Here is a 23,382-nt window from a genome sequence, read left to right on the forward strand (position 1 = left end):
TATTAAAGAAATCTGGCTCTGAGCAGAAAGTTGGAGTAGATGACATTTCAGGTCATTTCCAACATAATAATTCTAAGGAACTTTATTTTTGTCTCATGTTTTCATGTCATTTGGAAACATTTTCTAAATATATTAATCATAGGAATTGTCAGATGGAAAAAATTACTCCAAAAAAAGATTTTTAGATTTTTGTATTACTGCCAAACTTTTCTTCTTTTTACAGAATCTAGTAGCAATTTATGTTCAGCCACCATGCTACAGTGCTCAGTTACCAAAATTTGCAGTAGCAAGACACTCCTGTATGAACAATGTTGAACGACAAAATCTTAGTTTTACCTTATTTTAATTCTTAAATTCTTGAAGATTTCTATCTTTAGGATATTGTGAATGAAGATGGAAAACAAAAATAATAATGGCATGAAAAAGGACAACAATCAAGACAAATAAATGTAACAGTAGGTAAAGTATTTTAATTCATGGCCCAGTAAGCATCACTCTGAACACCTTATACAGTTCAGTAAGTGAGACTTTCAGTGTAGGCAGTGTTGCTGTGGGCAATTTGGGATGCCATATGGGTGAACTGCTACTGTGTGAACTGGGTTTCATTGATATTCATGAACCTTCACATTATACAGAATTCTTTATTGTGAAGCTTGCACATCAAAAAGTATACTTTGGAAGTAGAGCAGAAAAACATGCCCCAGAGTTGCTTTGACAGCATGGGAGTGATTAATAGAAAGGGACAAGGTCTGTCTGTCCTCCAGAAATAGTTGCCTACCAGTTCTGGTGACATGGCAACTGTGTACTTTGGATAAATCTTCTTTGAGAAGGATTTACTTTCAGTTTTAAGTAGATGCCAAATAATTTGTCCTATATCTTTAATTAGTCTCTGCCCAGTCCTGGAACAAATCTTGAATTTAGAGAGAATCTGAATGATTTTGGCTAGATATTTGTTTAGGTTTACTCAGAAGCAGGATGCCTGCCATTGACTTGCTCTATTCCAGATTCAGAGTTCTTCGCTAAAGTGGTAACTGTTTAGGAACTTAGAGTGCAATTGCTCTATTTTTATGCTGATACCCTTAAAATAAAATGTTACGGTGCTTCCTGGCATTTTAAAATATCTGTTGGGGAGTTAAAAGAAGAAGTGCTAGAAAGAACTTGGGAAAGTTAAATTACTTGCTCACCTTATTGTTTTGAAGCTCTCATTCTGAAAATTGTAAGACTTTTTGTCTTGTTTTTTTCTACAAGCATGCCTTAAAGTACCATATTTTGGTCATCAGCTTTAAAGCCCTTTTTGGCATGGATCCAGTGTATCTGAAGAACCATCTCATCCTGATGGGACTAGCTCACCCCACTTGTTCCAGTGAAAAAGGCCTACTTTGGATCCTCTTTGGCCAAAGAATTTTGGCTGGCAGACTCCGGGAGAAGAACCTTTTCTGCTGTGGCCCCTGCCCTCTGGAATATTCTGTTGGAGGTGAGATCTTCTCCTACACTCCTGGCCTTCAAGAAGAGCCTGACAGGAGCCTGCTATATTGGGAGTAGATAGAGAAGAGCCCCACCCCAGGCCATCCAAAATCTTGGTTTTTAGCTTGTCTATTCAATTTTTCTAATTTTAATTGTTTTCTAATTCTTTTTAAAAAAACTTTTTATTACATTGTAAGTTGCCCAGAGTCATTGTAAAAGTGAGCTTGGGTGGTATAGAAATTTAATAAATAAATGCTCTTTTATGGAAATGAAGACGGATATGTTATATTGCTCTTCATTCTCTCCCTCTGGTGTACATTTCCAACCCATTCATGGAAAATATATTTCTTATTTGCCACTATTATTTCCATTTTCTTTCCCCCTCAATCTACTTCCTCGAAGCCCTATTTATCTATTTGCATTTGCATGCTTTCAAATTGCTAGGTGGGCAGAAGCTGGTGCAAGTAAGGGAGCTGACCTCATCCCATGGCGCTGGGGTCTCAAACTTGGGCTATCAGCTTGCCAGCTGACAAGCTCAGTGTCTTCAACTGCTAAGCCATCATGCCCCTCTTTCTAAAGGTCTCTTAAATTTAAGCTTTTGTCCTAAGTGTAATGCAATCACCACCCTATCTCACATGACTGATTTAGACCAGAAGCAGCAGGGGAAAAAAACCCAGTCCTTTTGAGATTGTACCAGAAACCACATTAATTAATATAGCATTTCATTTAAAAAGAATATAAAAATGAAAAGTTTATCATAAGTATAGATAAAAAATTGAGGGTATAACTCAGTGGGATTAAAGCAGCTTCCAGGGTTTGAGGTTTTTTTCCCAGACAAATATTTTGTTAGGAAGAATCCTAGACTTGGTTTTCAGGATTATAGATGTAGCCATTTTATGATTTAAGGAAAAGGTAGATGGAATGATTAAAAAAATCATTCACCTGAACAGCTGTATATCAAATGATATCGCTACTCAGGATTCTGCTGAAACAAGTAACAGTGTGATTATCAGAAAGTTTTGCAAGCAGCTGTGCATTGGCAAAGCTTATCTCTTGCTATTAGTGCCATCAATTTGGTGTCCTTGAAAGCAGTATTTGTCCCTTTTAAGAGGCCATCAGTAAATCCAGCTTTGCTATGGAGGAAAAGGCACTGTTCTTATACAAAAGCCATTGCTAAGAAAAAACTGGGAATACTACTTTCTCAAGTATAGATGTAAAGAATGGCAGCCTGTGCATGGAGGAATAATTTATACAAGCTATAGGTGAGCTGAATTATGTTGAGTTTATAGATTCTTGTATTATGCTGAAATAATCAAAATATTATTATTATTATTATTATTATTATTATTATTATTATTATTATTATTATTGTTGTTGTTGTTGTTGTTGTTGTTATTGTTATTATTGTTATTGTTATTGTTATTGTTATTATTATTTGAATTGAATAATTAATTTATTGAATTGAATAATGAATAATGAAATATTTCAACATAATTAAAATAGGTTGAAATATTTCTAGCAAGTAGAGTAAATTTAGCAAAATGCTTTTTCTCAGCAAGTCTTTAGGTCTTCTACAACTCTGTGAATGATGGAAACATAACTTTCTTCATTAGGCTTTTTCAGCTAATGCAGTGCAGCAAAACAAGTTGCATTGTTTCCCATTTAGTTCTCTTTCAGTTTGATAACAAGGAATTTGCTTCCTAAGTTTCTTTCAAAGGAGAAGAAAACGTAAGTGAAATTCTCCTGAGTGTGGTATTCTTGTTCTTAGCTATAAAATAGGATGGGTGCAGATGTCTTTCATTGTACAACCATTTATCTGTTCAGCAACCCTCCCTGCTTTGGCTTCCCATGCTCCAGTTAAATCCCAAGTGGAAATATGTCATGGGGCTTAGGACAACCTAAGACATTTCAGAGGCCTTTGTGACAAAACACAGTAATGCCAACAAGAGAATTCTCTGCCCCTTCCAATTTCTCAGGTCCCTTGAAAAAAAGTTCATTTCCTAAATAGTTGTTGTTGTTGTTAGTTGCGAAGTCATGTCCGACCCATCGTGACCCCATGGACAACGTTCCTCTAGGCCTTCCTGTCCTCCACCATCCTCTGGAGTCCATTTAAGCTCATGCCTACTGTTTCAGTGACTCCATCCAGCTATCTCGTTCTCTGTCATCCCCTTCTTCTTTTGCCCTCCATCTTTCCCAGCATTAGGCTCTTCTCCAGTGAGTCCTTCCTTCTCATTAGGTGGCCAAAGTATTTGAGTTTTATCTTCAGGATCTGGCCTTCTAAAGAGCAGTCAGGGTTGATCTCCTCTAGGACTGACCGGTTTGATTGCTTTGCAGTCCAAGGGACTCGTAGGAGTCTTCTCCAGCATAGTTCAAAGTCCTAAATAGTAGAAAACTTTAAAGAATGTTACAAAGCGGATCTTGGCACAGCATAAATTTAAACCATACATGCAAGAGTGCCTGCAAGAGAAAGAGAATGTGGAGAGAAGATTTGATAGTAGAAATCTTAAATCTATATTTTAAAACTGGAAAAAAAAAAGCTTTACAGCTTCAAGCCAGCACTACTGCTTACAAAATCAGTACAAATTAGGTACAGTAGATGGAGCCATTTCCCTTTATAGACCCTGCCCCTTGCTGACACCTGCCCAGTGCTCTTCTGGGCAGGACCGACTATGACTTTTCCAAACAGCAGACAGGGAGGAGAACAGCACTGAAGGCACAGCCCCAGTGATCTACTTAACCCACCTCCTTTAAGACTTGCAGCATTTATGCCTATTCTTCTGGCAATTGGTAGGGTAGGGGATTTTCCTGGAAAGATGAAAAACAGCCCACAGTTTTTCTCACCACAATAGCACAAGAAAGGGGGTATCAGCCATGTTGAAGTTGAAATGGCCTCATAATAGGTGCAAAAACCACAAAGTGAAGAGGAGTAGAAAATTACAGTAGGCGTGTATGACCTTTGGTGTATTCTTTCAAAGCTGCTGCCCATGTTATCATTTCTGATGGGAAATAATAAGACGCCTGAGGGAAACAGCATGACAATAACGGTAGGGGCTTCATTGTGTCTTAAAAATTGACAAATGCATTATGAAGTGAGTCCATCTTCATCAAGCTAAGGACCTGTAAGAATGAACTGTATTTTATAATCCCCAGACAGCAAAGATTGTACTATAGGGTCTGTGGATTATAGGTTCACACACACACACACACACACACACGCACACACACACACACACATATAGAGAGAGAGGTTCACATATATATGGGTTGTAATCCAGCACAGGTGAAGGGAGTCGGGTTGGGAAATGGCATGCATTTCTATGGATTAGATTTTCCATTATCAGCTTTGATACAGTAAAGCTAAACAGGGTTTGAAACCTTTTGACTTACACCAAGATGCTAATACCCAGCCAGTGCAGAACCTGGAGTGTTCAGGTCATGTGTGCATGTCAGCATATCATATACACCAATAAACAGGAGACTGAATTCTGGACTATTTGAAGCTTCTAGGTAGTTTTAAAACAGCCCTACATAGAGTACGTTGCAGTTATCTATACCAGTGTCACTGCTGAGAAATTCTTCCATTCAGGAAGGTTGCATGTGGAAGTTGGACAAGAATATTGCAATCATCCATCCATGATTCCAGGACGACACTCAAGTCATAAACTTGCTTCTTCATGGGCAGTGCCATCTATCAAGATACATCTGTAGACATCAGCGACCCACAATAGACAGACCGCTAAGTTAGAGTTCACTTTCATCCTATTTCCTCACCACCCAGGCCCTCCAGACTTTGGGTCAAGATTATCTATGCCAGGGGTGTCAAACTTGTGACGTCATGTTGTTGTCACGTGATGTATCATGACTTCCCCCCCCCTTCGCTAAAACGGGGGTGGGCATGGCCAGTGCATGACTCACCTGGCCTGTGGGCCGTGAGTTTGACATCCCTGATCTATGCTATGACCCATTGTAGTGATGTACAGTTGAGAATCATCGACATACTGTTCATACCAAATTCCAAACTGTCAAATGACCTCTTCCAGTAGCTTTATATAATGTAGCTGTTAAAAAGTAGGAGAAAGAGACCCAAGCTTTGTGTCACACTGCAAAGAAAGGCAGCCACCTAACTGATCTTTTCTCCTCCATTATTACTGAGTGAAACCCGTCATTGAAAAGGAGTGGAAGCATTGCAAAACAGTTTTCCCAATCTTTAGCCACTGCGTTTGATCAAGAAGAATTCCATGATCAAAGGTATCAAAAGCTGCTGGGTCACCCAGAATTACAAGAGGGGATGCAGTTAACAACAAAGGTTATAGTAAAAATGATCAAATCAGGAAAACAATGCCATCTCCATCTCAGGCCTAGTGTCTGAATGCTAAATTAAAAAGTTTCAGTTCATCTATTTCCTCTAGTATGTCTTGAAGCTGGGTAGTCTCCGTGGTCGCAACAATCTTCCTCAAAAAATGCAGAGAATGTGGATGAGTTCAGGGAGAAAGGGGGTAGACTACTGCTTCTTTCAAATGCGCTGGCAACACTTCTTCCCATAGGCAGTCACTGACCACCTGTTAGAATCAATCTATCATCACTCCTCTAACTTCAGAAGCCAGGAGCCAAGGATCAAGCGCCAGGGACAAGTGGCCAGGAACAAGCAAGTGAACACCGTATCCAATTCATCTGAGTTCATAGGCCAGGACTGGACCCAAATAACAAAGCTAGGCCTTGCCCTAACCACCCCAATGGACTCTGGCCATGAAGAGTTGAAACTTATGCAAATTTGACTGATTTTGTCTGCAAAATGCTATGTGAAATGCTCACATCAGGCAGATCTACAGGTAATCTACAAGTAGCATGACAACTGTTTGTCAAAGCAATTAGGAGGAGAGCTAAATATATTTTGCTTCCCAAATTGCTAAAGAGGGTGCTCAAACCTGAGCTTCCAACACTGCATTTATCTCTTTGCTTCTTGTTTTCTCAGAGGTTCTCCAGTAACCAAAGAACTGTCAGAGGCTTGTCAACAGGAAAGTTTCTTAGGAACAATGACATCAAGTTCCCATGTCACCACTGAGTGCCAAATTGCCTGCAAGTTCACTACAAGTTCACCCCCCAAATACCTGCTGGAGATTGTCCAGATTCACAAGGGTCAGGTCTATTTGCTTGCCTGTACAAATTTCTCCAGAGTAGGAAGTGGGAAGAATATTGAAAATTCCTACTGCCCCCTTTAGATTACTGCCTTTCTGTTTTGAACAGACAAAAGGGAAGTCTAACAAGGCCCCACTTAAATGTGTTGGGACCAAGACTACCTGGACTATGACTATGCTATTTAGTATACTGTCTATGGTGTAAGCCGCCCAGAGTCCTTGGAGAGTGGGCGGCATAGAAATATGAATTAAAAAAAAAAAAAAGAATAAGCTCATAATTACCTATTGGAACCAGGCTGAGACCAGGAAGATTGAAAGCACCCAATCCCAAAAGAAGAACTGCACACCAGCAGCAACCTTATATACAACCGCCATTAATACAATACTGAAGATTTTTTTAAAAAAAATCAAGTTGTCAACAACCTAATTGAGTTCCATTCAGTAGACCACTCAGTTCCTTTTCATCTCTTGCTTAAATTCAGTGCCCAATCTTTCCAACATAGGGGGTACTTGCCAGTGCAAGGGTCCATTTAATGACTCTGACAGACTGCCCACTACATGAAAATCTCTGACAGAGTTCATTCACTTAGCTTTATTCTACTACAGCCTTCCTTCTTTTGTTTATACTGTCCTGCAAATTATGTAAAACCTTGATACTACAACTAGAGGTGGGTTTCAGCAGGTTCTGACCAGTTCTGGAGAACCGGTGGTGGAAATTTTGAGTAGTTCGGAGAACCAGTAGTAAAAATTCTGACTGGTCCACCCCTATCTATTCTCTGCCTCCCAAGTCCCAGCTGATTGGGAGAAAATGGGATTGGGAAGGGAATGGAGATTTTACAGTATCCTTCCCTTGGAGTGGGGTGGGAATGGAGATTTTACAGTATCCTTCCCCGCCACACCCACCAAGCCACGCCCACCAAGCCATGCCACGCCCACCAAGCCACACCCACAGAACCAATAGTAAAACAATTTGAAACCCACCACTGACTACAATATAATCAGTATGGATTATGTTCTATAGAGAATCATAAGAAAAGAAAAAAGAAGAAAATAAGGCAGGATCCTATTCCCAAGAAATTTATAGTGAGGGAATGAGTGAGAAAATGCCAAATGGAATAATTATACATCTCCAGATACATTTGTTTTCTTTTCGAGTGAAAATATTGCTTTCCTCTACTAAAAGAACAGTATGCTGATTTTCTTTAATGGAATCATTACATTACATTACAATAACAAAGAACACTACAATACAAAAACTCCAATGTGTAGGGAGTGAGGACAGACATCGTGAAGAATTCAAGGATTTTTCACTCTCTCATTTACTCCTCTAATTTTCATAGCATTGTTATGAGATGATCTGAATATAAAGTTTATTTGATTGTCCAGTGATGACACCTCTTAAAATTTGACAACGGATCCATTCCTGTGTTTCAACAGCTATAGACTGAACCAATTATTCAGGTGATTTACATATTAGGGCCAACAGTTCCCTGTTTGAGGACTATACTGTTTTCCAATGCACTCAAGACTAATATATTTAGTCATAATCAATCTCTGGATATGGAATTTGCAGTGGAGATGGTAGTAGGGAGGTAGCGTCTTTTTTATGGCTCAGGTAACAAAATCTCTTACTCAGTTTTTCAGCTTCAAAAGGAATTAGAATAATAAAATGGCCCAAGAAGATAGTGGCGGTGAAGATGAGCAATCTTTCTTCCCTCACTAGCAGTGAAAAGGAAATTAATGAGTGTACATAGCAGTCTGTAACAAACCATGACGACACTGAAATGATAACATGGACATCGTGATGTAATCATATGATAATGTAATAATATGACAATGCCTGATGCAAGGACATAAATCACATCATTTGCATAATCTGTGCCTATTTGTCCTCTTCTCTGTTTCCTCATGGACAGTGGTGGGTTGCCCCCGGTTTGGACCGGTTTGTAAGAACTGGTAGTAAAACTGGCGGGAGGCTCCGCCCACTGCCCCGGAGGTCGTCATAGGTAATCTGCGCATGTGCAGAAGCTTGGCCCGTGCGTGAGCGAAGCGAGCATGTGTGCGTGATCCTGTTGCAAATCAGTAGTAAAGGTAAGTAGAACCCACCCCTGCTCATGGATGCTCTTTAAGTGTAAGTATAGCAGGATGTGAGTGTAACTTGGAACCAAGTCTAAAATGAGAGTGACTTACTGCAGAAATATCCAGTGATATTATGACACTAAAATTCATTATATACATTTTTACAATGATCCATCTTGGTCACGTTTCTCACTTATCTCTCTCACAATAATCTCTTGCTAATTTTTATCAATAAGCATATGATTACTGAGCTATATTTCTTCAGTGCAAACTTGTGTACAGGTATGGACAACAATATGCTGTGAGAGTAATTGACAAATATAATCATTTTCCTCTGAAAGAAAGTGCAGGGTTAACTATTTCAGCTGGATATCCTTTATGTTCTTAATTAGACATACACTTCTAAAACAGTTTTCATTTTTTATCCAGAGTTGGTTTGTTCATTCTTTCTCCTCTCATCTCTCTGTCTTCTTTCTTTCCCCATTGTGCAACAACTGGAACATATTTGTTTATAAACAATAAGTAATTTCTCCATTTTGGGTTTCTAATGACTACTTCCAACACAGTTCCCTCTCCTAGTAGTGTGATGTCCGAAGCCATCATAATCCTCTTTACAAACTTCACTCACCCACAAGGATAATTACTCATTGCAGGAAAACACATTATTGATTCATGGAAAAAAAAACTGAACAAGGTACTTCCTGTGGTTACAAGAATAAGAAATGTGGGTTTGCAATGCTGACTTATAGTTATGGGTCATGCACCATCACTTAACAGCAGGTGGACTGACAACTCAGCAAAGTTGAGACCATGAAATTAAATTGATTATGATGTTGGCAAGAAGAGATGGATTGTAGAACACGCAATCTCTGCTTACAGCCAGGAACTCCTAGCCTTATTCAAGCTATATCTGTCAAAAGCCTGGATCTTCCAATTTATTTGCTCTTCAACTACATGATTTAAAGATTCATGTGCGGGAGGTTAAAAGAAATATTTGTGATAAAAAATGTTCTTTGTCGGGATATTAAGTATGCTTTGTCCAGGATGTTGCACATCTCAGCAAGTTACATGTGGTTTTGTGTTTAATTCTTTTCTATTTGTGCAACATAGTAGTAGATATCCACTGTGGCATGATAGTGATATTGGCTTTTTCTTCAAATCAGTCATGGGCTTGATATTTTGAGGTTTTAAAATCCCACGGAAGCCCTGTAAATATTAATTGTAATGGCCTTGTAAATGAGCCTATTTTCTATTTACATAGCTCACCATAGTGACCCTTGTATCTACTAACACTTACTAACTCTGACAAGTACTAACTCATTTGTAAAAAAAAAAAATACTCTTAACAATAAGAGATCCCATTCTTAGCCTTTGGCATCTATGGAATCATTACATTGTCACAGGTAAGGAGAAAAGAAAGGAGATTGTGTAGATTTCCTGCAGACAAATCTGGCTAAATGCACAAATGTTTTGGCACAAGGCTGCTAGTTAGATGCTAGCTAGTAACCCTCGAATGTTGGCTAAGGGAATCTCATTTATTTTTGCTGGAATTCATGGTCTAGCAATTCACCTGCACGTGCAACCAGTTTTAATTATGTTAATTCTTTACCGTTTCAGACTTAATGTGAGGGAGAAGACATGAGAAACAACACTTTACATTACATACAGATTCCCATAAACTGACCTGATTTTCTTTAAATGCGCCCTTATTGCTGGATAACTAGGAATCACTATATCTAATGACAACAAATCCTCTAGTTTAATTATAAAGCTCAGTGAAATATGCAATTCCTTGGTTTGTCCTGAGTCACCTATTCTTGTACTGTTATCTTGTTCTCTACCCCAGGCTAATTTTATACATTTCTAGCATGTCTCTTCTTTCTCATCTTTTATTTACATTGTAAACCTCTAAAAGTTGTAACTTTATTCAACTTGTTCTACCCCTTCTCCACTCATTTTTATGTCCTTTTCGATACTCTTCCTGATTGATAATATCCCTTTTGAAGTGTAGAATCCAGCATTATGCACTGTATATTAAGGATGGCTGCATTCATATGAATAGACATTTTATTATTGATATATTTTCTTAAAAACCCTGAAACAGACTGACTTTGTAACAACTGCCTTACAGTGGATTGATACTTTCATTGCACTGTTTGCCATAATTCCAAGATTGGTTTCTTGGTTACTCAGGGTCAAAATTGGCATATTGGCATATGGTGCTTCAGAGTACATCACCTTACAGTGTCTTTTTCATTCTAACTCAGGGGTGTCAAACTCAAGGTCCAGGGCCCAGATTCCTTCCACGGGGTGCTTAGATCTGGCCTGCAGGGCCACCCTGGAAACAGCGAAGGACCGGCTGGCGGTGCCTCTGCCAGTAAAAACAGAGCTTTGGAGGGCTGCATGCGGCCCTCCTGAGGTCCATTTTCACTGGCAGATGATTGCAGGAGGCCACTGCAGCCAAAAACAGAGCTCGTGAGGGCAGTGCTCCCAAGCTCCGTTTTCGCTGGAGGAGGGTTGCAGGAGGCCGTCGCAGCCGGAAACGGTGCTCAGGAGCCTGTTTTTGCTGGTAGAGCACTCAGGCCACCACAGGCGCCCCCGACGTTGAGCTGGCCACACCCACCCTGGCCACGCCCCCCCACCCCCCTCCAAGGTCAAATACAACTCTGATGTGGCCCTCAATGAAATCGAGTTTGACTTGACTTCTACTATTCTAACTGATCTACTTTGGAAAGATCTCTTTCAATAATGTATATCTCTTATGTTATTCTTTTCACCAAAACTGCTTAATCGAATATCATCTGCAAATCTCAGCTTCTAACTTGAGCTTTATGAACTGTTAATAACCAGCCATCACTGCAAATCTTAGAGAAACCCTAGTTCTTACTTCCTTTTGATCATGTGGTCATTGATAATTCATTACTACAGTTTGTTTCTTGTCCCTTAACCTATTATTGACCTATTAGAGGCTCCATCTTCTTGTCCTATTTCTATTATTGTGGCCCAGGAGGTTTTGGTTAAGGACATTGTCAAATGTCTTTTTTTAACTCAAGTATATAGTTTCTTGTGGAATCTCCTCAGCTGTTTTGTAACTTTGGTCAGAAAGTTACTTTGGCCTCTTTCTTTTTTTTCAGTGTTTGTCTAACAACTGCGGCAATTTCTTGTAATCATCTAAAGTAATAGGAAGCACAGGACTCAGCTAGAAAACCCAAGGGGAATGAGGTTACAGCTGAGAGTCTAAGAGAAAGTATCAGAATGCCCCAAAGCCCTGCTTTTATCAAAGGTAATGCATTCCAGGCCTTTCCCAGTGTGGCAAGCATTCTTTTAACCTAAAACATCTGGAACTAATGCTTACACAACCTCTTATTAGTATCTTCGGCTAAAGCAATTCTAGGACTCCCGCAGACAATTCATTTCGCTGTCAAACCACAAACTTCGGACTAAGACTTGCCTTAGTTTGCTTTCTCATGTTCTTCAGAATAAATACCCCAATTTATTTTCTAAATTTAAAGAGGATGGAGTTTTTGTTTTCTCTTTTTAAAAATAGCTGCAAACGAAAGTTACTGTGTGAAACTCATGTTGAAGACAAACTTAAGCAAGTTTATGGAGGAGCCTTGGTGGCGCAGCAGACCAATGCACCGTTAGGTAACACCAGCTGCCTGCAATTACTCTAAGTTCAAATCTCACCAGGCTCAAGGTTGACTCAGCCTTCCATCCTTTTGAGGTAGGTAAAATGAGGACCCTGTTTGTGGGGGCAATAAGCTGACTTTATATAAAAAAGAACACTGCTTAGGGGGGGCCCGAAAGCCCTACTAAGCAGGTATATACAAAAGAATGAAGGCTATTGCTTAACGCATTGTAAGCCGCCCTGAGTCTCCAGAAAAGGGCAGCATATAAATCGAACCAATAAATAAATAAATAAATAAACCCTGCTCTTTTAAAACACTTGTAAGTTATTTGAAGAAATTGGTATATACAATATGTGTACATATGCATATACTCTTACTCACACAGAGCAATACAGAATAAATATAAAAAGCTCTTCTATCATGACTAGAATTTGTCTATATAAAGAAGCAACTCTTGGATTATAATTTCTACTGACACTGCTGATTACTGTGCATAAATAAGATTTTTATCTAATATATCAAGAGAGCACAAGGTTGGATAAAACCTGTCCTATTGGTTAGTCAAGAGAATAGCTGGAAGAAAGGAGTCATATGCATGAATAGGCAACTGCTAGCGGACAAGATGCATGTCTGAGTTCTGCACCAAATAAATCTGCACCCTGAAATAGTGCTCCATGTTCACCATTTACTGCAAGTGTATTTCATTTACTTTTCTAGGGGGAAAACTTTTGGCTCTTTCAGCGAACAATGGCAGCCTTTTTAACTCCTTTTATCAAAATCTAGCTTGTTTCTTTTCCTGATCACTTGAGCATAATGAAGATGGAACCTGGTAAGAATTTCCAAACAGATAATATTTATACTTAACCAGGATGTGTCCTACTACAATACAGCAATAGCACTTAGACTTATATATCACTCCTAGGGCTTTACAACAGCAGTCCCCAATCTTTCCAGCTTTACTGACTGGCAGCACTGATGGTGGAGGCAGGAGGAGAGGGGATAGTTCTGCATGAGCAGTGGCCGATCACAGGCACATGTGTGCAGCTCCAATTGTGCAAGCAGTGGCTGTGCACGCATGCCGCTTGCACAAATGGAGCTTTGGAATGTACACACTTGCCCGCCTCTTGTGCAAGTGGAGTTGCACATGAGTATACACTCACCCACTGCTTCTGCGGCCCAATTTTGAATGGGCTGCAGCCCAGTAACGGCCATGGGTTGGGGACTCCTGCTTTACAGCACTCCCTGGGTGGTTTACAAAGTCAGCATGTTGCCTGCAATAATCTGGATTCTCATTTTACTGATCTTGGAAGGCTGGGAGGCTGAATCAGTCTTGAGGATCTATCAGGATCGAACTCCAGACTGGGCAGAGTTAGCCTGCAATACTACATTCTAATCACTGCACCACCAGGTCTGCTATCCTATGTAATATCGGCTGAATTGGATCATGGTGGAGTGACAATGCATCATCTTTTCCAGTGCAATAGTATTTACTACTACTCTTTTAGGGACTAATGTGTGGGCATACTTAGACATGCACAGCCAGGATGTGCAGCTTTTCTTAGCCCAGCACGCTTTGGACCAGGGGTGAAATGCTACCAGTTCGCACCGGTTCAGGCAAACCGGTAGTGGCTGCGGCATGTGGTTTGGCGAATTGGTAGCGGCGGCAGCGCGAAGCTCCACCCGCCCGCCTGGACATCATTACTTCCTGGTTTTAACCAGGAAGTAACCTGCTTTTGACCCTCTGCGCATGCACAGAAGGCTTTGTGCATGCACAGAGGGTCTAAAATCGCATATGATGCATGCACGCGGGTGGACCATGCACTTCCGAACTGGTAGGGAAGGTAAGTAGATTTCACCCCTGCTTTGGAGCATGGATTACAGTTTTAATATTCCTCAACCAGCATGGCCAATGCTGACTAGTGGTTGTGGAAATGATGGTTTAATACACCCGAAGGGCTTCTGGTTTTTAAAGATTAGAATGATTGTTATATTCTATCACTCAAGAACAACCAGCCTAATTACTGTTACGTCCTGCATTCTGCTTGCTTGCTATTCACTAGGGTTGGGGCTGAAAGGAACAGTCTGTGCAGTTTAAATCTGGCCAGAAAAAAGGGAAAAGCGTTGAGTAGATCAGGGATATTTCCCAGAAGGATTCCTGTAGGCAAAACCAACTTTTTAGGATGCTGGGTTCTATAGGCCCATTTACTTTCCAGTGGTTCATATTTCAGTATAGTACATAACTAATATATTTGTAAATAAGGGCATTGCATCAAGAACAAATAACCACAAAACTGATTCTCAATTTTGTTTATTCCCTTTTTCTGCAACTAAAATATAAGATAGAACATGTACGCAATCTTTTTTTTAATGTTCCTTCCCTTCTGGATCCCATGCAGAGGTGGGTTTCAGCAGGTTCTGACCAGTTCTGGAGAACTGGTAGTAAAAATTCTGACTGGCCCCACCCCCATCTATTCTTTGCCTCCCGAGTCCCAGCTGATCTGGAGGAAATGGGGATTTTGCAGTAACCTTCCCCTGGATTCGGGTGGGAATGGAGATTTTACAGTATCCTTCCCCTGGAGTGGGGTGGGAATGGAGATTTTACAGTATCCTTCCTCTGCCACGCCCACCAAGCCACGCCCACAGAACCGGTAGTAAAAAAACCAAAAATTATTGTGGTATATTTGGAATTATCAGATGGGCCAATACTTCCTATTTCAATCATAATAGCTAATTAGTTAAATAAACTCCAAGAATAATTTCAGTATTAGGAACTTTCACACTTCCTTGCTGGTGAATAAATTTCAGGCAATGCACAAACAAAAAATAATAATTTGTGAATATAAAAACATCATTCGCAAAGATGCAGTGAGAAATGGGGAGGAATTCAAATGACATTCTGCCTGCAGATAGAGCCATAGGGCAGGTCTATATTTTCTGCTTGCCTTACAATCTGTATGGATCCCACTCTGCTTCTTTAGTGTCAGAATAGGCTCCATCATCTTCTATCCATTCCTAGCCATTGCAAATGTACCTCTTCCTGCATTTTGAAGCTCTGCTGCTGCCCTTCCTAAATCATCTTAAGCCCGTCCTGATGAACAATCTGCCATCCTTTTTTCCAATCTCCTGGCAGCTCCAGTTTTAGTTAGCTATTCATCCCCTCCAGGGCCTGGTCATTGCCCTGTGCACAGCTGCTAAGGCTCCCATATTTTCAGCTGCCCACGCAACTGCAAAGCTTCCTTTTTAAACCAATGCTTGAAATCTTTAGATGGTAACATAGGCACGTTGATATGAAGTTACCACGTTTCAGTAGATACTAGTTTGAAGCTTAATCATCAGTTCTTACTCACACCAAAGTTTCCATGGATTTATACTGAAATCCAGGAACAAAGAAACAACCTTTGCTTTAATCTTTATCATGTTAAAGCAACAATAAAAAGTAATAAAAGAGAGAGAAATTGCTTTAATGTCAAAAGAGAAAACTTGGGAAGGGAGTATTTATTTTTATTTATTGTAGTAATTTATTTGCATTCCACCTTTACTATTCTTATAGATAACTCAAGGCAAACATATCCAACGCACCTTCTTCCACCTATTTTCCCCAATAACAAGAACCTTGTGAGGTGGGTTGGGCTGAGAAGAAGTGACTGACCCAAAGTCACCCAGTTGGCTAGCATGGCTTAAACAGAATTAGAACTCGTAGATTCCTGCTTTCTAGCCTGCTGCTTTAACCACTACACCGAACTGGCTCTACAAATGTATGAAATATGAAGGCAAACAAAAGTGCAAACGCCTGGAAAGCAAAGGGAAAAAATTGAGATTGGTGGGGATGAAATAATCCCTAAAAAGGAAAGGCAGACATTGGAAGATCAAAGAAGAACCAGTCAGCAAAGCTTGAACTTCCCAACATGGATGCAACAGGCAACAGATAGAGAAATGACCAATCAGCAGGGGTGGTATTCAGCCGGTTCTATCCGGTTTGGGCGAACTGGTAGCGGCGGCTGTGGGAGGCTCCGCTCACCTGCCTGGACATCATCACATCCCGTTTTTCACGCTCTGCGCATGTGGATGGCCCTGCGCATGTGAGCAGTGCTCACATTTGTGAACTGGTAGTGAAGGTAAGTGAATACCACCCCTGCCAATCAGGTCCTGTGGTGCCCATAGTTGAGATTGCACATCAACCTGGCCTTGTTGCCAACCAACTGTGATTTGGACTGGAATGTTCAAACATTATTTGAGGAGCAACCGAGAGCATCATAGCAGGCAAGCAGATTAGACTGCCACATAAAACCATCCTTAGAAAGGGTGATTGATAGATGTCCCCCCTAGTCATGATAGCAATATTCCAGTATTTGAGAGGTTGCCACAAAGAAGAGGGAATCAACTTACTTTCCAAAGCACCAGAGGGCAGGACAAGTAACAATGGATGGAAACTGATCAAGGAGAGAAGCAACCTGGAATTAAGGAGAAATTTCCTAATAGTGAGGACAATTAACCAGTGGAACAGCTTGCCTTCAGAAGTTGTGGGTGCTTCATCACTGGAGACTTTTAAGAAGAGACTGAACAGTCACTTGTCTGAAATGGTATAAGATCTCCTGCTTGAGCAATAGGCTGGGCTAGAAGGCCTTCAAGGCCCCTTCCAGGTCTTATTCTGATTCTGACTGCAACTTGATTGTGATGATCAAGGAATGAAAGCATGCTGTGATTGGAGAGGAAGGAAAGATGGGGAAATGGGTATCTCAGGAGCTGCAGCAATGGCCTTGTCTCTTTCTGTGCCTTCTCCAACTTTGTGAAAGAATATCTTTCCTGCTTGATGTTTTCCCCCCTGCTTCAGAGGATTGCTCAGCCTAGCCAAACAGTGAGTCCACCTTCTCTCCTGAAGCCTCACATGTTCTTGTTCTTTGAGTATGGTTACAAATTGGCAGGTTGTAGCAATGATGGACAAATGTCTCGGATAATATCTTTATACTATGAACTGTTTATCAATTGCACATTTAAATTATTAACTATATTTCCTTCCTTAAAAATATTAAATGGACATGAAACAAGGAGTCAGGCATATAAACACGGATGCACCTTTCAAAGAAAGAGACAGCTTTATTTCTGTTAGGAATACTTAGAATTTGATCTGCCTATTACATCCCAGCAATAATCAAGCATGGATGTGGAATCACTCTTAGAGGTGCTTGCTTGTATCACCATAGACACCTGCAGGTGAAAATAGAATTAATGGTGTATGTATCATGATATAATTGTGGAAATCAAGCAAATCGTACCATTTACCTGATGGTATCATGATGCATGTGACTTCACTTGTGACTTCTTCCAGTCTTCTGTCATTTCATCTGATGTACAGATAATCCTTGACTAATGGGACCAGAATTTCCATTGCTAAGCAAGATGATTGTGAAGTGTTGTCAACTTCGAACCAAACCTGGTAGCAGCCATCTTTCTGTTCCTCAGTTGTCACACAGAGGGGAAAGAGGGGAAGGACGTTGGAATGCCTTGCTAGACAAAACAGAGAGTTTTCTCAGGAGAACCAAACAACGGATGACAACGGATAAGGTTGGGGAAGGATGCGTAGAGAGCCTGCCAATTAACCCAATTGGCCAACGTGACGTGACTTGGGGATAGGGTTATTTCTTAGTTTAATTATACTGAAACCATGGGAAAGATCTAGAATTGATTTTCCATTGAAGTTATGCTGATATGATGTACTCAATAAAGAAGAGCTTTGAGGAGGATCCAAGTCTCAAGAGTTCTGATTTGCATAGGTTTGTTAGTCAGAGCCTTGACAGTTGTTTTATGATCACCTGTGTTTTTTGCTGTGGTTAAGCAAATTACTGTTAAGTGAATCACACAATCATTAATCAAATCCAATTCCCCCTATTTTCTTATAAAAGAAGAATTATCTTCCCACCTGATAAGGCAGGAAGATCACAAATAGCATAAATAGCATTCACATGACCCCAGGACACTGCAACTGTTGTAAATACATGCTGGTTGCCAAGAACCCGAAGTTTGATCATGACTCTGGGGAAGCTACGATGGTGGTAACTGCAAGGTCTGGTCATAAATACTTTTTTTTAGTATTGCAGTTGCTAAATGAATGGTTGTAAGTTGAAAACTACCTGTAGCCTCTTCCTGCAAAGCATAAAACAGAACAATTTAAATAGAACAATTTAAAGAGAAAGGTTGGATTGCAAGAAATATACAGTATATAGAAAGATTTATTTTATATTTTAATTAATGAAGAGTAAAAATTTAGTTGAAAAAATAAAAATGTTTAAGCCTTTCCTTACCTAGGAATTTTGATATATGATGGTCCTTACTGTAATAATATGCAATGTTGCTGCCGCAGTGGTTCCTGAATCTTGTTAACATAGCTGGCTGCAAAAATTGATGGAAACATTAGATGGCAGCAAAAAGATACAATATTCTTGTTTTGCTGTTTTGCTGCCATCTAAAGGTTGTTCAGAGTTGTACAGCCCAATTATGGTAGCTCTATAGCTTGTGAATTTTTGTCTCTTATTACTAGTGAGGAAAATATTTTGAGAATGCTGACTGATTAATAGTCAGTCTTTAACTTCCTCCTTCCTGAATATGAGCACCTTCTTCAAAAATCTGCCATCTGATCAATCACTCTAAACTTCATGTGATCCCAGTTTATATTTGTGGTCCCCAAAGAATTCCTAGAATTTCCCCACCGAATTTAATAGGAAAACTACCAGTTTGGGCAGTGTGTAACATTTTTGCTTCTTTGACTGATAACATACTCCCAAGCATCCTCAGAGGCCTATTTTTTAATTCACAGTAATTAAGTGCAACTCTTGCCAGGAGATAATAACAATAGTAGCAATAAAAGCTGTCCAACTTTGGTTTAATTATGTACAAACACAGCATGTAACAACTTGCTCAACCTGGGTTTTTCCAGATGTATTGAACTCTAACCTTCCATAATCCTTAATCAGCCTAGCCAAGGGCCAAGGACATATGTTAATAGTAAAATTTAAAAAAGCGTCAGTTTAAGAAAGTTTGCTCTTTCAGAAGGTGGAGTTGAAGGTTATCGTCTAGTAACCCACATGTATTATTTATTAGCAAAACCTACCTCTTCTCAGAACTGAGATTTGAATGTGAGTCAGAGTACTTCCATAGTTACATTCTGTGCCACCAAATTTACACAAAGCGCTATTGTGTACCAACATTTCGGCTAGATAATGCCTGCTTGAACTTCCTACAGCCAGCCCATGGGGGAGCTCCAGAAACAGAAGGCAACTAGCTTGCAGCAAGAGAAAGAAAAGTGGAGTATTCTTCCATTCAGTGTTGCAAAACCAAAGAAAGGAGCCAACATGAGGTGTAGCCCTTGCCTCCAGCTTTTTAAGGAAAAGCGGGAATCCTAAAGGCAGAAGGAGAAATAAGGGGGGAAAGCTGCTCTCTGCTACAGTTAATGAGAAATGACTCCTAAATGAGACAATCCAGTGTCTATTCTGGATTTAAAGTCCAACTGATTAACTTCTGGAGTTAATCAGCTCAGCACAGCTTTCATTGAATCCTTGAATCCCTATGGGATTGTTCCAACTCTCAATAGGCTGCCAAGCTCAGATTCCAGCAGCTTTTGTAATTGGAACGTTCTATAAAGGGCAGAAAGGAACTGAGAAAGCATGAAATTATCTGCACGAGATTATACTGAGTCCATAACGGAGATTATACTCAGAGTCCATAAGTGTGCAGTCTATCCATATCCGCTATGGAGCCTCAAGGGGTTGGTTGAATAGCAACTTCGGCAGTGGCAGTATACTGGCTACTGAGGAACATGCAATGAAAAATGTGGCTATTGTGATTTAATCCTTCTTATGGGCTTCTCATAGACACTTGCTGGCCACAGTGGTAAAAGAATAGTTGTGGCTAATTGCAAGGTGATTCGCCTTATGTCATTGGTAACTCCAGTGCGCAAAACAAATATTCAAAGAAAATGCTATAGAACCAGTCTTGACTAGATTTAGAATATAGGTAGTCCTCAACTTACGAACACAATTGAGCCCAAAATTTCTGTTGCTAAGAGAGACATTTGTTAAGTGAGTTTTGCCCCATTTTATGACCTTTCTTGTCACAGTTGTTAAGTGAATCACTGCAGTTGTTAAGTTAGGCACACAGTTCTTAAGTGAATCTGGCTTTCCCATTGACTTTGCTTGAGCCACAGTGCCATAGTGATTAGAATGCAGTACTGCAGGCTACTTCTGTTGACTGCCAGCTGCCAGCAGTTCGATTCTGCCCAGCTCAAGGTTGACTCAGCCTTCCATCCTTCCGAGGTGGGTAAAATGAGGACCCAAATTGTTGGGAGCAATATGCTGACTTTGTAAACCGCTTAGAGAGGACTGGAAAGCACTGTGAAGCGGTATAAAAATCTAAGTGCTATGGCTATTGTTAGAAGGTTGCAAAAGGTGATCACAGAACACCAGGATCTCCAACCATCATAAGTATGAATCAGTCACCAAGCGCCCAAATTTAGATCCTCTGACTATAATGATGCTGCAATGGTCATAAGTATGAAAACCATATATCATATGTCATAAGTCACTTTTTTCCACGCCGTTATAACTTCAAATAGTCACTAAATTAATTGTTGTAAATTGAGGATTGCCTGTATATACAATGAAATCTGTTTTCTATGACCATGCAAAGCCACCCTTCTTTTTAAAAAAATTTGGATATTATGAAAATATTTTGAATTGTGATATGCATATTGAAGCCAGATTTATTTCAGCATCTTTAAGAGAATGCAAAGGTATCTACTCAGGAGAAGAGGCAGGAACTCCATTATAGAGTAGTCCTAATCGGAGTGTAAGATATGTAACATTTGGACCAATACTCAGTGGCTAGGTGTACGCGTTCCACAATCCTGTTTCATCGGATTGTCATTTATTGAATAAACTGCCATTGGCTGGTTTTCATACCCATGGTAAGCTATAAAACATCGTTTAGAAACTGTGTTGGCAGGCTTCACAGTACAATAAGCCAAAATGAAACAGACTATATTATGACTGTGTACAAAGTATAAACTAGTCACCATAATTGCATACTTTTCCATTCCCCAAACAGTGAACAGTGCCAGAAGCAGATGTTCCCTTCAAATGAAAGAAGACTGACCCAGGCTTAGCAGTGTCTGCCACAGTCGATTTATTTTTTTTAAAAAAAGTCATAGAAGCGGACGAAAAGTAGCACATGGACAGCAGGCAGAGAAGAAAAAAAAAATCAGCAACAAGTAATACCAGTGTGAAGTACCAATCTTAAGCAGAATTCAAGGCTACAGGTTCAGAAGAGTGAATGATTTTCATTGCTGAAATGCTGGTACTAGAAACAGAACGGTTATCTTGTGGATTAAGTCTAGTAGTCACAGGAACATTTTGGAAGCTTTCCCATAATTTCCAGTCTTGCTGCTCGTCATAACAAATCCAGGAATGGTTTATTTCATCTGAAAATGAAGTTAGCAATGTTCCCAGTCTGATTAGTCCTGACGGGCCAGTGCATTCCCTTGTTCTGACCAGCTTTTTAATGTGGCTATAAAGATGATCTGTCACAAACGGGTCTCGGTGGCCTTACCTCCTCCACTTCCCAACAGGCAAGCTGATCATCCAGTATCAGAACCTGACTCACCAGGAAAATATTCCCGGAATGAAGAAGTCCAGCTTGGTTTCTGAATGACAGTCAGACACTGGTAAAACCCAGACTGTAGTCTCTCCAAAATAAATCCAGAGAGATTGAAGGGGTCCGAGTTACTTTAAAAAAAAAAGAAAAAAAAAGGTCACAGATCTGAGGGCAACTGGACTCCCTTCTCTCTCTCAAATTTCTGTTCTAAAAGGTGAGCCAAATAGGGATGAGGAGAGAAAAGATTCAAAGAAGAAAACACAATAGGAAAAAAGGGGAAGAGATCTTTTTTTAATCCACAGATGTGAAATCCATATATAAGAAAAAAAAAAAAGAAACAAAGCACCTCCCATTTGTTTGAAAATAAGTCAGGTGTGTGCACGTAAATCAGCCTTCCTCACCAGGTTGATTTATGATAGCACTGCCCAAATTCTTTTGCCCGTGATGATAGCTAGGAACTCTGGGAGTTGTAGTACCAACTGTTAGGAATGCTACTCCATCAAGTGGAGCAACGTCTTCAAAATGTAAATTCTGATTTGAATCACCTTAGCTCCCTGGAATTTCATGAACATTTTCCTTATAATTTTTTTGGGGGGGTGGAAATAGAATGGGTTGGTATCTATTGGGCGTCTGCCATTGAGATATTAACCTCACCTGCTAAGCTTGTAAGTTCAATTAAGAACAATTCAGTTATTTCCTTACCATTTATTATTTCTCTTTCTCTTTTAAGCGAAAAGAAAAACAAAGATCTGTTCTAATTAGGTTTCCTCAGACACAAATTACATTGCACAAAACCGTAGGATGAAAACTATTTAGAAACAAAGCAAGAAAATATAAACAGAATCAACAGTGTCTAAACAGTATTCAAAGTAATTAATGCAACCAGGAAGCAGATTGCAATAGGCTTCAAGAGCAGATTTAAAGAGAAGGCTGACTTTACAGCCCTTAAAGAGACATTGCCATGATTTGCCTTGCATTCTACAGATGAATAAAACACAAATCCTAATGAATAAAACATAGTGAACATAATGATTTAGTTCCTACTGTTTATTATTAGAACCTGTCCCATAAAACCTCAGATTTTACATTTTCTGTAGGCTCTTTTATTTTTTGAGCTATACTAAACTCCAGCATAAATATTATTCAGTCAATACTTACCATATAGTCTGTGTCTTGTGAGAGAACTTTTTGATGTGAAAGAACTAACAGATTAAAGGTAACCAGTGAGAATTTGGCAATAATTGTCTATGCCAGGCTGTCAAGTGTATGCCAAACTTGGTCTTTGGGATGAAAACTATATAAAATCCCTGTGATTTGTAGTAATTAACTATCCTAGAACTATATATTTTCACAATCTCTTTGGGATGATAGGAATGTTTGATACACCCAATTGATTTGAATTTAGTATGGATGTTTAAGCCATGGAAAATCTG

General features: G+C 39.8%; 1 long non-coding RNA gene across 1 annotated transcript; it reads left to right on the top strand.

Moving 5' to 3' along the window:
• The first annotated feature begins 8,519 nt into the window (after positions 1–8,519).
• Positions 8,520–22,978, top strand: LOC117664400 (uncharacterized). The gene is made up of 4 exons (XR_004591032.2): positions 8,520–8,690; positions 13,025–13,136; positions 21,404–21,566; positions 22,680–22,978. It is a non-coding gene; the product is annotated as an uncharacterized LOC117664400 (long non-coding RNA).
• Positions 22,979–23,382: the final 404 nt, after the last annotated feature.

This window comes from Pantherophis guttatus, chromosome 3, assembly GCF_059756535.1.
Source record: "Pantherophis guttatus breed Tessera chromosome 3, ASM5975653v1, whole genome shotgun sequence".
Classification (NCBI taxonomy): domain Eukaryota; kingdom Metazoa; phylum Chordata; class Lepidosauria; order Squamata; family Colubridae; genus Pantherophis; species Pantherophis guttatus.